This window comes from Vipera ursinii, assembly GCF_947247035.1.
Source record: "Vipera ursinii genome assembly, chromosome: 1".
In the NCBI taxonomy this organism is placed as follows: Eukaryota; Metazoa; Chordata; class Lepidosauria; order Squamata; family Viperidae; genus Vipera; species Vipera ursinii.
Genome location: NC_139512.1, coordinates 252,455,408 through 252,468,390, shown reverse-complemented (window position 1 = coordinate 252,468,390; position 12,983 = coordinate 252,455,408).

Below are 12,983 nucleotides of genomic sequence, written 5' to 3'. Positions count from 1 at the left end.
TGATCAGAATGCAATATTGCAGGCTAATTTTGTCAAGGTTGACTCAGCCTTCCATCCTTCCAAGGTAGGTAAAATGAGGACCCAGATTGTTGGGGGCAATAAGCTGACTTTGTAATAATGCCGCTTGGTGGGGGGCGAAAGCCCTAATAAGCAGGCATATACATAGAATGAAGGCTATTGCTAAGCACATTGATTTGTGCTTAGAGTGTAAGCCGCCCTGAGTCTTCAGAGAAGGGCGGGATATAAATGGGATAAAAAATTTTAAAAAAGTGCCAGCAGTTCAATCCTGATCAGCTCAAAGTTGACTCGGCCTTCCATTCTTCTGAGATCGGTAAAATGAGGAGCCAAATTTTTGCAGGCGATATACTGACTCTGTAAACCGCTTAGAGAGCACTATGAAGTTGTATATAAATCTAAGTGCTATTGCTTTCATCACAAGCCAGACTGAATATACAGTTGATGTTTGACTTATTGGTTGGAGGCTGTTGGTCTGAATGGGACAAAACAGGTAGAAGTTGAACACTGAGAAGACAAGAAATGCTCTCTGTTCAAAAACCATCAGGTCCTCTATTTGCTCTGATTATACCTATGAAGTAGCACTCCATCTGAAAGGCCACAACCATAATTTGGATATTGCCGTGTGCTTACAACTGCTGCTGGACGTGCAGTCGGAGGTCCTTTGCCCAGTTTCACCTGGTCTGTCAGTTATGTCCACTCAGGAGTGAGAAGACTTGACAATGGTATTACTACCAGGATAGACTATTTCAGCATGCAGTACAGGTGACCATTCGAACTTACAACAGCACTGAAAAAAGCGACTTATGGCCAGTTTTCACACTTACAACTGTTGCAGCATTCCCATGGTGAGGTGATCAAAATTCAGACGCTTGTCAATTAACTCGTATTTGTGACGGTTGCAGTATCCCAGGACCATGTGATTAACTTTTGTGATCTTTTGATAAGCAAAGTCAATAGGGAAGCTGGATTCACTTAACAATCGTGTTACTAACTTAATAACTGCAGTGATTGTGGCAGGAAAGATCATAAAATGAGACAGAAATCTACATATATGTAAATTCAAAACAATTCCTTTTCTTTCTCATGCTTTTCTAGCACAAAGGAGAAAATGTTTCTCTATTTTGAGAAGATACAGTCTACCCTCACAAATTGCTCCAGAAATGGCTGCTAATCTTTTTATTATTGTGAACCAGCTCCGATGCCATTATTGCCATATAACATCTAAATGTGAGTGCTGCATTGGCCTTCAGTGGATTTTAAGGTACGATTCAATGTATTCTGATTTATTTGCTTTTAATCCTTAAAGTCTTAGATTAGTACCCACCTTGGCAATCTTTCATGAAGCTATAAAAATTGGAGGTTCACTTTGCCCCATGTTTGGGAGGCACCTACAATTATTTTAAGGATTATTTTCTTTAATTTAGGGATTATTCTATTCATCCCCAATTTGTTAAGCATATAAGCCTTCTGCAGCCAGTGGAAAAGCTCGTGTTTGAATACATAATTTTATGCACTTTATGAATAATATTTTTCATAAACCTTTGAACTTCTTTTTCATACTCTATTCAGACAATATTTTCTGTAAGGACCATGCCATCCACCTGGAACAGGTGGTAGTCAGTCTTGCAGTGTCTTTGTGACTACAACTCTACCTAATCTACAGAAATGTGACTTTGATCTGCCTTTGAATATTTGAAATATCACTTTCCTCAAAAGAATTGCAGATGGATCTAACTAAAGTGCAATCTATTTTGGCTTCAAACCTTCCCCCGCTCCCCAGCCATCCACTCAATATTAATGATATACAAAGGCTTTTGGGCTTCGCCAATTTTTGCTGTAACTTTTCTTCTAGTTTTCTTGAACAATGATTCCGGTCATAAATACTCTCTCTCAAGCATACAGGTAGAAATATAAAATCAACACCAAGATTTTAATTCTTAAACCTTACTTTATGCTTGGAGTAGCAAGCTTGTGGGTGGAGCAGACAATGTAAGATAAAAGATTGCTGCAATGTATACCTTTCTGATTTGATGAGGTTTTAATTGTTGAATGCCCATCTTTTAATATTAATATTTTACTTTGACTACCATCTTTTGCTAGATATACATTAAACAAACCAATCAAAACCTGAAAGTAAAGGGACTAAGGAGGCGAAAAGGACCTGAACATCGGGGCCTGAGATAACTTCTCTGGTTTGCTATTCTAGTAGTTTTGAGTTTCTTAGCCAATGAATAAGGAGTGCTGCTCTTCAACTTTCCAGTTCCAGAATTTCCTTTCTGGCTGATGGACGAACTGGTATTTCCTTTGTCATGATGCTTTAGCTAGGAAGTACTCCAGCTTCCTTAAGCTCCTGGCAAAGGGATAAGACTGGAGCCAACTACGTGAAATACTGTGCATGCTTAGTGAAAGTTACAATGAGCTAACAGCTATCAATATATCATCCCAGGGCTCAGGAACTGAAGGACCAAGTTTAGGGGCAGTCCAACTGTCCTAAAGTACACCAGGCAGCAGATATTTCTAGTTCCCAAGCTGTCCAGAAATATACATGGAAGAAGCAATGGCTCCAGCCATAGATTTGACTAACAATTTGCTTAAGGTGTAACTGAATAAAGTGGTATGTTCTTAAGTTTTCTCATTTTACCTATGACAATGTAAAAAATCTTTAAGGATATAGTCAGATTTTTGTTCAGAGAGGACTCCACTTTATAAAATAGACTTTTATTTATTTTTTCTTCTGTTCTGCTCTCTCCAAAAATTCTGGATAGTGGATACGGCAGTACCTGGAGATGACAGAATAGAAAAGAAAGAAATGGAGAAAATACGAAGACTTGCAAGAAGAAGTAGAACAATTGTGGCAAAAGGAAGCAAAGGTAGTATCAAAAGTAATGAGCGTCTTGGGTGCAATCCCAAAATATCTGGAGCTCCACTTGAGTTGCGTCATATTGACAAATCTTCCACAGTCAACTGCAAAAGGCAGTTTTACTTGGAACAGCTTACATCTTGCGACAATACCTTTAGCATCATCAAACATCTGCCTATTCCCAGATTTTGGGAAGGACTGCCAAATACAGTCATCTGGCTGACTGCATGACAAACCATAACAATATGGAAAGTAATTATTCCTATACTTAATTAGCATTTTTCTGTGCCATTATATTTCATAAGGTTATTCAGCCTTAAGGTAAACATTGTGCATATACCGTAGCAACAAGGGCTCTGTATAGGATTCATCAGAGGGTTAGTCCATAAAGAAAGTAGCATGGGCGGCATCTGTCAGATTCCTTTAAAAAATGATCAAGATACAAAACAAATATTCTCAGGAATGCTGTAAAAATATACCATGTGTATCCATAGATGTATGTGTTAGATGAGGAATTATTAGTATTTTTGATAAAAGGTCACTGAAAAAAAAATCAAATGGCTTTCAGAGAATGATGAAATAGTTTGAACATTGGATTTTACATTGGCAATTAAGGCAGACAGTTTGCTCCTTCTATTTACTTGGAGCATCACCAAGCCTGGGTGTAGTGTATTTAAAAGCTTAATTTTCATCTTTATCCCTGCCCCCAAATCCTTTTTTTTTAAAGTTTAAATTTAACACTAACTTTTATCATACTGATTTAATCTGTGGACTTCCTAAAATAAATGAAGACATTCTGTGTTCTGATTTTGTTTTTTTTAAAAAAGAAACAACAGCAAAGTTAAGTACATTTTTTTTACTTGGAGATTTATTTTGTTTTAATAAATCTGACACCAGTCAGGGAGAAGAAAAAAGAACAACAAGAAGCATCTTAAAAATGCTTCATATTTTCCATAGAAATTTGCCTTTGTTAGGCTTTGAGAATCTGGGGGTTCATGAGTTCATCCACTCTACCTTCTGCCCTCCCTCTCACACTTCATCTTTTTTTTCTCGTGTTTTTTTTTTAATCAAAGTGAATTTGCTTGTTGGGTGTAATTTTCCAAGCCTTCACAGACCTAATAAATAAGGAGCACCTGTAAAACAGTAGCTTGACTTAAGTGAATCTGTACAAAGGAAAATATAGAAATACAGTATGTACAAAGTACCATCAGTGCACCATCGCTATAAAGTTCTGATTTAATTGGCTCTAATTTAAGACCCTGCTCCCAAGCTCTTTGAATCACAATCTTCCCAAATGTTTTTCCCTTTGCTAAGCACAATAGCCTTATAGTGAAGGTGCACTCTGATCACTAGTGTGTGAACAATTGCTTGATTCAAGTTAGTAAACAGTTACACTGGATCACAAGGTGATTTGAACGTATATTTTTTTCTCATTTTCCCCCCTTAGTATTTTGTCCAAAATGGGATACTTCCCAATTGTTTTACCAAACCAGTGCTCTAGTGTACGTTTGGATTCTTGGCTACAACTATACAAGTGCACACAAGTAAATCCTACCCTGTTATCCTCCACCCACCAACTGAGAATCAGATTGCACATTTCTTTTAACCATGACAGGAGAAAGCAAATAGTGAAACAAAATCATGGGGACTTGCTTCTCACTTTACCCCTGTGTTTTCATTGGCTTGGCCATACCTTTCTAATTATCATGAAAGAGCTTTACATCTGGAGAGATTGTCTCACTGGCTTCCTGGATCACTGCAAAACTATCAGGGTTGAAATTTCATCCACGTCTTTCATAACACCCAGCAAATATTTCCCCCAGATAGTTTTACACCTTGAGGGGATCCTTCTTCTTCTTCTTTTTTTTTTGGTCTTTAGTTCAACACTCTTGCTCTGTTCCCAAAAGGGGTGCTATTTAGGGGAATTGAAAGAGAAAACCGAGAGGAATAAACATTTACTGAGTTTTCTTGGCATTCAGTCTCTGAAAAACCACAGTATAAACTATTCATGCTGCTTCTTACATCTGTCAAATCAAAATAAAAAAAAAAATTAAAAGCCAGAAAAGTGTAACACTGAAAATATGGCATTAAAAAGGATAAAGGTGGCCTTTGTAAAAAATAACACAGAAAAAGTATATTAGCCAATAAAATATTCTAATAACTCTTCATTTAAAAGTGCATGATGGGCAGGAGATAGAGATGACTCTGAAGTGTCAATACTCCAGTACAGCCCCTTCAACCACCTCCCATTAAAACGCGAATAGGTCCAAAACCGTACAATGCAAATCACAATTCTTCATGTAGCAGCAAAACCACAGCAGGTTTTTTGGGGGGGAGGGGGAATCCATTTCATTGTCCAACTTCAAATATTTGAGTCTTGAAGTCTATGAGGAAAAAAAAGTACATACATTGGTCCATGTGGCTTTAGAATCAGAGGAAAGTCCTCCATCGGCAAGAAACCAAAGGTTTAGGGAGAAGGGGGTGGGGTCATCGGAATGCTGGGAGTACTTTGAGGGGTCCATGATGTGCTTATAGTCTTCTGACCCAAAGGCACCCTAGGGTTTTAGCCTTCCCTCTGAGAGAAATAATGATGGGAAATGGCTTTGTTTTCTTGATTTCTGACCAGATATGGTGGCAAGTGGACCATCTGGTGTTGTCTGGTGAAGTAGCACTGATTGCTCTGCTCCCTTTCTCCATGCAAGGTACCCTGTCAATATCAGCATTCCTGTAACAATAAAAACAGATGCGTCAATGCCTACGCTACATTATAACGATTCATTGCAGTATTGTATTTGACATAATGAGAATACTCAGTCATAACATTAAAGTTCTTTCAGAAGTAGAGAAAATAGAAGATTAAGGATGGAAAACATGCAGAGTAAGAAGCACAGTCAGAAAACAATATGGTTTGGCTTAATTTACATTTGTTTATATGAAACCCTGTTCTTCAAATAACTTTTGCAATTCAATCTACCAAATTCTTCTTCAGAAAAATCCAACTATTTACAGAGTTTCTTTGGAAACAATACTCGGCGAAACTTTCCAAACTTCTAGAGCTGTCAGTGACTATGAGTTCAAAAATTCTATTTCCATTTAATTATTTAAAGAAAAAAGATGATAACTCAAAATAATTGTGAATGGTATGTTAAACAACTCTTCCTGTGGCTCATATTTATTTCCTGAGCCTGTCATTCATTTGAGATCTTTCATCAAGCGCTGAAAGAAACGAAACTTTTGGATTAGAGACAATACAGGAATAAATATGCTCTCTATGGACAATGATATCGTATCACTTTCAATTGACTGAAATACCGAACCCCTAGACTTGGATACCGGTTCCATCATTATATCATTGTCAATTCAAGTCAAGATATTCTCTGATTCTTGTATTATTCATTAGTGTGGAGGTTTGGCTCAGAAATAACTGACTAAGTCTCCTATCTGAAATTCAGGAAATTAAGCAATCCAATTTATCTCCTGTGTGGGAGGAACGAAAAACAATTAAACCTGTTTCCTTACATGGTCTCACTGTGTAATTTCATAGTTTAGAAAAAAAATATATTCAAGAGCAGAGAAACTAAGCAAGCTAATCAACAAAAACAAATGACCGTGTTCCTTCCTACGTAGCTAACTGCATACTGTAATTCCAAAGTAGAACGGATGGAAGAGTTATAGGAATAGAAGATTCTATAAAGGTAAAGGTAAAGGTTCCCCCGCACATGCGTGCTAGTTGTTTCCAACTCTAGGGGCCAGTGCTCATCTCCGTTTCAAAGCCGAAGAGCCAGCACTTGTCCGAGGACGTCTCCGTGGTCATGTGGCCGGCATGACTAGATGCCAAAGGCGCACGGAACGCTGTTACCTTCCCACCGCACTGATCCCTATTTTTCTACTTGCACTTTACGTGCTTTCGAACTGCTAGGTTGGCAGAAGCTGGGACGAGTAACAGGCGCTCACTCTGCTACATGGCACTCGGAATTCGATCCGCCAAACTGCCGACCTTCAGATTGACAAGCTCAGCGTCCTAACCCACTGAGCCACCGTGTCCCTTTGAAGATTCTATATTATCCTGTTATTAGGTGGCATTTCAATTTATCAAGTATCAGTGCTTGTATAAGAGAGAATATCTTGTGGTTTTCAGAAATATTCAGGCATTGTATCTGGAAACTGAAATATCATAAACTCAAATTATAATAGAGTAGTTGCTTAACTCACTTCTGTATGAACAGGGCAAGTGAGATCAGAGTAATGTTGATCATAGGATATGAATAGGCAGGGTTGCATAGTATTTACCCCTTCCCCCTCAGTAAGGATTCACATGAACAGCCACCTCAATCGCATAGAAACTTTTCGCAGATAGTTCCCCTAATAGTTTTCATTTTCTAAAATAATAATACATCGATTAATCTGCCTTGTAATTTAGTTTGTTAACATTTCTTAAAAGATACATTTGAAGTATCTTAATTTCTGTGCTTATTCAGTCTATCTCTATGACACTGGTAACTCACTCTATAGTAGGTGGAATCACATGAAGCACTGGAGAAAAACACTGTAAATTTGCCTAACACAACCTCATTTTTCCAGTTTTGCTTTTTAGTGGTGTTGGGAAAAAAAATCTTCATTATGGTTCATCCAAGCTGGGAATAAACATGGCGACTGCTTTGGCAGGAAGGTTCTAGTTTATTGGAGAGAAGAACCAGACAGGAAGATGGCTGGCAGAAAAGAAGGGCTGATCACATTTAAGGAGTAGGTTTTATACCCTCTGGATCCTTTTGTTTAGAGTTGCTTCCTGTTCCTGTTTGAGGCTATTTCCTGTGTCATGAACTTTAGACCTGAGTCTGAGTGCGCTCTTCTGGCATTCTGATGGTGATGGGTTGATCCTATCATGTCCAAAGGTCATGTCCTGCTTCCCTGGGGCTGGGGTATGTAGATTTTAGGTGTCTTTGTCTTCTTAATGTTCTAGCTCCAACCTTCCTGATGGTTCACATTTGCATATCTATAGAACTGGTTTTTCTGCTTGGGGAAAGGAGACCTGGGACTATTAAGAAATTTGGGCATGCTTTTCTGGTTCTTCAATATCTTTTAGGAAATATATTTTTCTGCCCTTTTAATATTTCCTTTGCTGGGGAGCTGACTTCCCACAGTGGAATTGATTGAAAAAGTTGGCACAACTGGAAAACCCAGTTTGCACCTTCAATCTCATATGCTACTCAGTTACCTGACAAATGTTGAGGATTTATCTTACATTGCTTGGATCAGATACAATATGAATATCTTGCCTGAAAACAGACAATTTCAGAGTTGGTCTACAATTTCACTGGTCTATACATAAAAATGCCATCTTGTCAGTATACTAACAAGCCAAGTATGTTTAATGATTTCTAAATTTATATCCCAATACAATGAATAATGAAAAATGTACAGTATCCAAGTTAAGATTGATTCCTGGTACTTTGTAGACCACAACTATATAGGTTTCCTGGCAGAAATATAGAAGTGGTTAGTTATTGTCTTGTTCCAAGATTTTTTTAAAACAAAGTTTCTCAATCTAGCCTACAACCTTGAAATTCATCCCACCCAATTATTAACCAAATCTAACCCCACTTAGCTTCTAAGTCCATCCAAAGACAACCATGTTCCACCAACCAAGACAATTAATATTATGAGTTTATTATTCATAGCTGATATTGTCAGAGTTCCAATACAATGAAAGGAAAGTTTTAGCTATTAGAAAAATGTTGATATAGACAGACAGTACACTATTATCATTAAGTGTAATGTAGTAATTAGCACACTGAGCACAGTATATGAACATTGATGGTGGTGGTGGTGATTTGCTTGGCTTCTTTGGAACAGAAATGAGATCAGATCAAAGTCAAGGCCATATTTTTCTTAAGGAGATTCTGCTGAAATAATCCTAAAAGAGGTGGTATGTTCAGACCCACATACACTTTGGGGTTGCGCTTCATTCATATGAATTCTGTTCTTTTCAAATTCTGAATGCATTCAATATTTTTATTGAAGTCTCTCGAATAACCATAAAATGGTTCTCTCCTACAAAATGAAATAAATGACATTACATCATTGAAATTGGGAGAAACATATTATTTTGCGAAAAATAAGTATGTGGGAACCATGAAGAAAGCAGTGTGTAGCTGAGCATTTTTAGTCAGCACTAGCTACTATTAACATTCAGTGTATTTTGTTTTCTACATCTAATTTCTTAGCTTCTGCTCTTCTATTTCTTCTTGCCCTGATGTATTTTCTCCAAAACTGGCTTTTTTTAAAAAGTTCACTATATTATACTGTGGCTTAGAAGTGCTATATGTATTTGGTACTATTACTTATTCATAATTAGGTCTGCACAGATTTGACATATTTTTGTTTCTTTTAATTTCAACTTCAGGAGAAAATTTTCTTGTTTAAATATTGGGGACTCCTGAGTAACCATATGTTTGTGCTATGCATCTCACTAAATTGGAATTCAGGAACTCTACTTTGACGCAATTGATGTTGTATGTTGTTTTCCTTGCCTTTGACTTTAAGCTCTCAAGCAACATGTTGTTTGAATATCAAAGCTCATTTTTAAATAACTTGTAGTATTGAGGGAATTATGGTCTTTTGTGCTACTAGACTTAATTAGGACGTTGTGTGACTCCTTCAAGTCAGTGTTGACTCCTAACAGTTGCCTGGATGGATCCTTGCAGTTTTCTTAACAAGTTTCCACAAGTGGTCTGTCATTGCCTCCTTGGGGTGAGGAAGGGAGGGAGGGAGAGATTGGCTCAAGGTCACCCAGCTCTAAATTGTGTGTAAAGTGGGATTAGAACTCATGGTGCCCCAGTTTTTAGCTTGATGCTTTAATCGTTACAGAAAACTGGCTCTCACTAGGGATCTTGGAAAATCTTATTATCTTTTTGTAATTAGTTGTATGTAAGTCCATCCTCATTTTCTTTCATGAACAGCATCATCTGTGGCACGCATTCTGTACTTGTCTTGATTCTACATTTTAATATAGTTTTCTGCAACCTTGGGCCCTCCACATGTATTAAATTTCAGCTCTCAGAATGACTGAGGTTCAGCATCTCTGGAGGATGCTGCATTGAGGAAGCCTGCCTTAAGGTCCAATCAGCTGCAAGGTTCAACTTTGGCTTAATCTTTAGAAATATTTTAGCAACACTGGGAAAACTAAGCCAGCTGTTGGGTGGATATTCTTACAGATGGAGACATGTTAAACTGGAATATCATTCTTTCAAATACCAAGAGGTCTGGGGAATTAAATCCCTGGATACCAAGAAAGAGACCTAATATTGTGGAACGTACTTATGTAATGGGAAGTTAGCACCTGATTTTCACTGAGTTAAAGAAACCAATTTCTTGTGAGGGCATAAAATTCAGCTGTTTTGCCAGGCTTGTAGAATTTTCATATTTACCTTTTTTCACTCCTTTTCTGGTGCACAAATATATTTCCAGCCACAAACACCTTTCACAAGGGGTACAACAGTTCCCACACATGGTACCTAATAGACAATGCACAGTGGAATCGAACAATAAGGCTCAAATCTAGTACAAAATTTTACTATTATTTAATTCATTTTTATCCCCACCTTTTTGAGGGTTCAAGGCGGCTCATGCGAGCTCAAAGTGGCTTACAAAAATCCTGTGTGTTGGGTTGAGCTGAGTATAATTACCCTAAAGTCACCAGGTGAATTTTATTGACTGAACAGGAATTGAACCTGGTTAAGTTATGAAGACATTAAAACACAAATATATCTGGTGATTTGCAGAGATTGGAATACAATTTCAACCATCCCCACAAAATAGCTGTGATGGAATTTTAACTCAATATGTCTGGAGACAGCTTTTTATTCCAAAATTCTAATTATTTTTATTGACAATTTTAATTCATTAAAAATTTAATTCTCTATTTGAAAGGATAGAAATGTAGTTTTAACATATAAACCTTATAACGCTTCTTTTTTCCACTTATTGTCTCTAACAAGCAGCCATCTACTCTGCTGTATATAGTTGTATTCCCCATTAATTTGGTAAAAGCACAAGATTGAGACTATGCGTCTTCTAAGTCAGTGCTATTAGCTGAGTTGGTCTGCATATTCTAACTTATTTTTTTAATGAATAAGTTTGACTTTCAGGGAGAAAATTGTAGTTTCAAATTGTGGCATAACTAAGAATCTACTCACTGCTCCCATATCTAAGGATTCAAAATGTTCTACCTATATAATGATTAAAACAGCCTCAGATGTCTGCTGAAATTCACCCTTCATTCATCCTTGCTCAGTCTGCTCTCCTGCCCTCTATCTATCTATCTATCTATCTATCTATCTATCTATCTATCTATCTATCTATCTATCTATCTATCTATCTATCTATCTGATCAATAGCAATGATTTGTTAACCAGAAACATGTAGAATGAATTACGCACACTTTCCTTGCTCAGGATTTTAATTTAAAAGTAATAAGAATTCATACAACATACTAAGCCAGTATCAAACAAACCATATTGTAGTTTGCAACAATATATAAAGCTATCTAATTCTGGTTTATTCACTAAATCATGATAAGTCAAACCATGATGTGCAGTCCCAGACATTAAAAGTTGTGTCAGTGAACTGGATAAAATGAGCTTCATGAGGCATCATTCTAAATAGGTACATGGAAGAGGATGGAAAACTCCCATTCTATGGGAGGATACGCTGAAGGGGAAAAAAAGAGAGGAAAAATGCTTCTATTTTTTAGCCCATTCAAAATGTTGCACTCTGCCATTTTCATTTTCATTAACTTACAAAAATATGTTTACATCAAGAAGCAAATGGTCTGTTCTATGGACTATGGAATAGAGAAGGGTGGATGCTATTTAGTTTCAACTTATTTCATTACAAAATGAGTCTTTGAAAAAAAAGTATGCAATACTTTTGGCAATGTCCATAGTTCACCCTAAACATTAATAGTAATAATTTGGGTAGTCCTTAACTTACAACCACAATTGAGCCAAAATTTCTGTTGCAAGACAGTTGTTAAGTGAATTTTGGCTTGTTTTACAAACTTTATTGCCATAGTTCTTAAGTGAATCCAGGGTAGATAATAATCGATGATTTTAAAAAAATAATAACGGGATTTTTTTAATTTAAATCAGTTTATTTAAATTAGATTTTTTTATTTTATCAAATTTATTTTAATAAAATGTTTTTGGAGTAAAAATCTATCTAAATATAGTTTTCTATATAAGATACATTAATAATTTAGTTTATTCAGCATGAAATGGGGCTCAGTTATGTAGCACGAGATTGTATATTCTAAAATATTTACATTTTTTGTAAACTCATTCACTGAATCCAAGCTCTGCAAGCTGAGATAACATGCACTGCATTGATGCATTCACACATTTTCACAGTAACCATGAGATAAATCATAAAACAAAGTTCAGGAATATTCCTTTATCCCATTATTTTGCAAATCTATGTACACTACAAACTGTATGATTGTTTGAAAAGAAATGCATCTGTACCAGACTCTAAGTGTTTTAGTTAAATAAAAGAATTTGAGTAGTTTTCCAACTATGAGTGACTAACCATTAACCTAAAATCGGTTCTGATATCACTGTTTTACTAACCTGACAGCTTATTATTCTAAATAGGAAATCTTCGTTTTGTTTGTAAATAATAGTATTAAAGATTCTAACTACCAGCAAGAAAGAGTCCTTATATTTAAAGAGCACCTGTCATTTCGGATCCATCATGGCAGCGCCTGTTAGCAGGCATCCCTTCACCTGCTGCCCGCCACGTCCCTCACTTTGTTGTGTCGCTGCCGCATCACCAGCCATCCCATTAAGTGAATGGGACTGTTGTTGAGTCAACAGCCGGTCAGAGGAGCAGCCGCTGTGTGACAGAGATGACAGTTGCTGTTTAAAAATTATGATTTTAAATCAAGTTGATTTAAATCAAGCCTTTTTACTAGTGATTTAAATTGTGATTTAAATCAAGTTGATTTAAATCAAATCCACCCTGAGTGAATCACTGCAGTTGTTAAGTTAATAACACGGTTGTTAAGTGAATCTGGATTCCCCGTTGACTTTGCCTCTCAGAAGGTTGC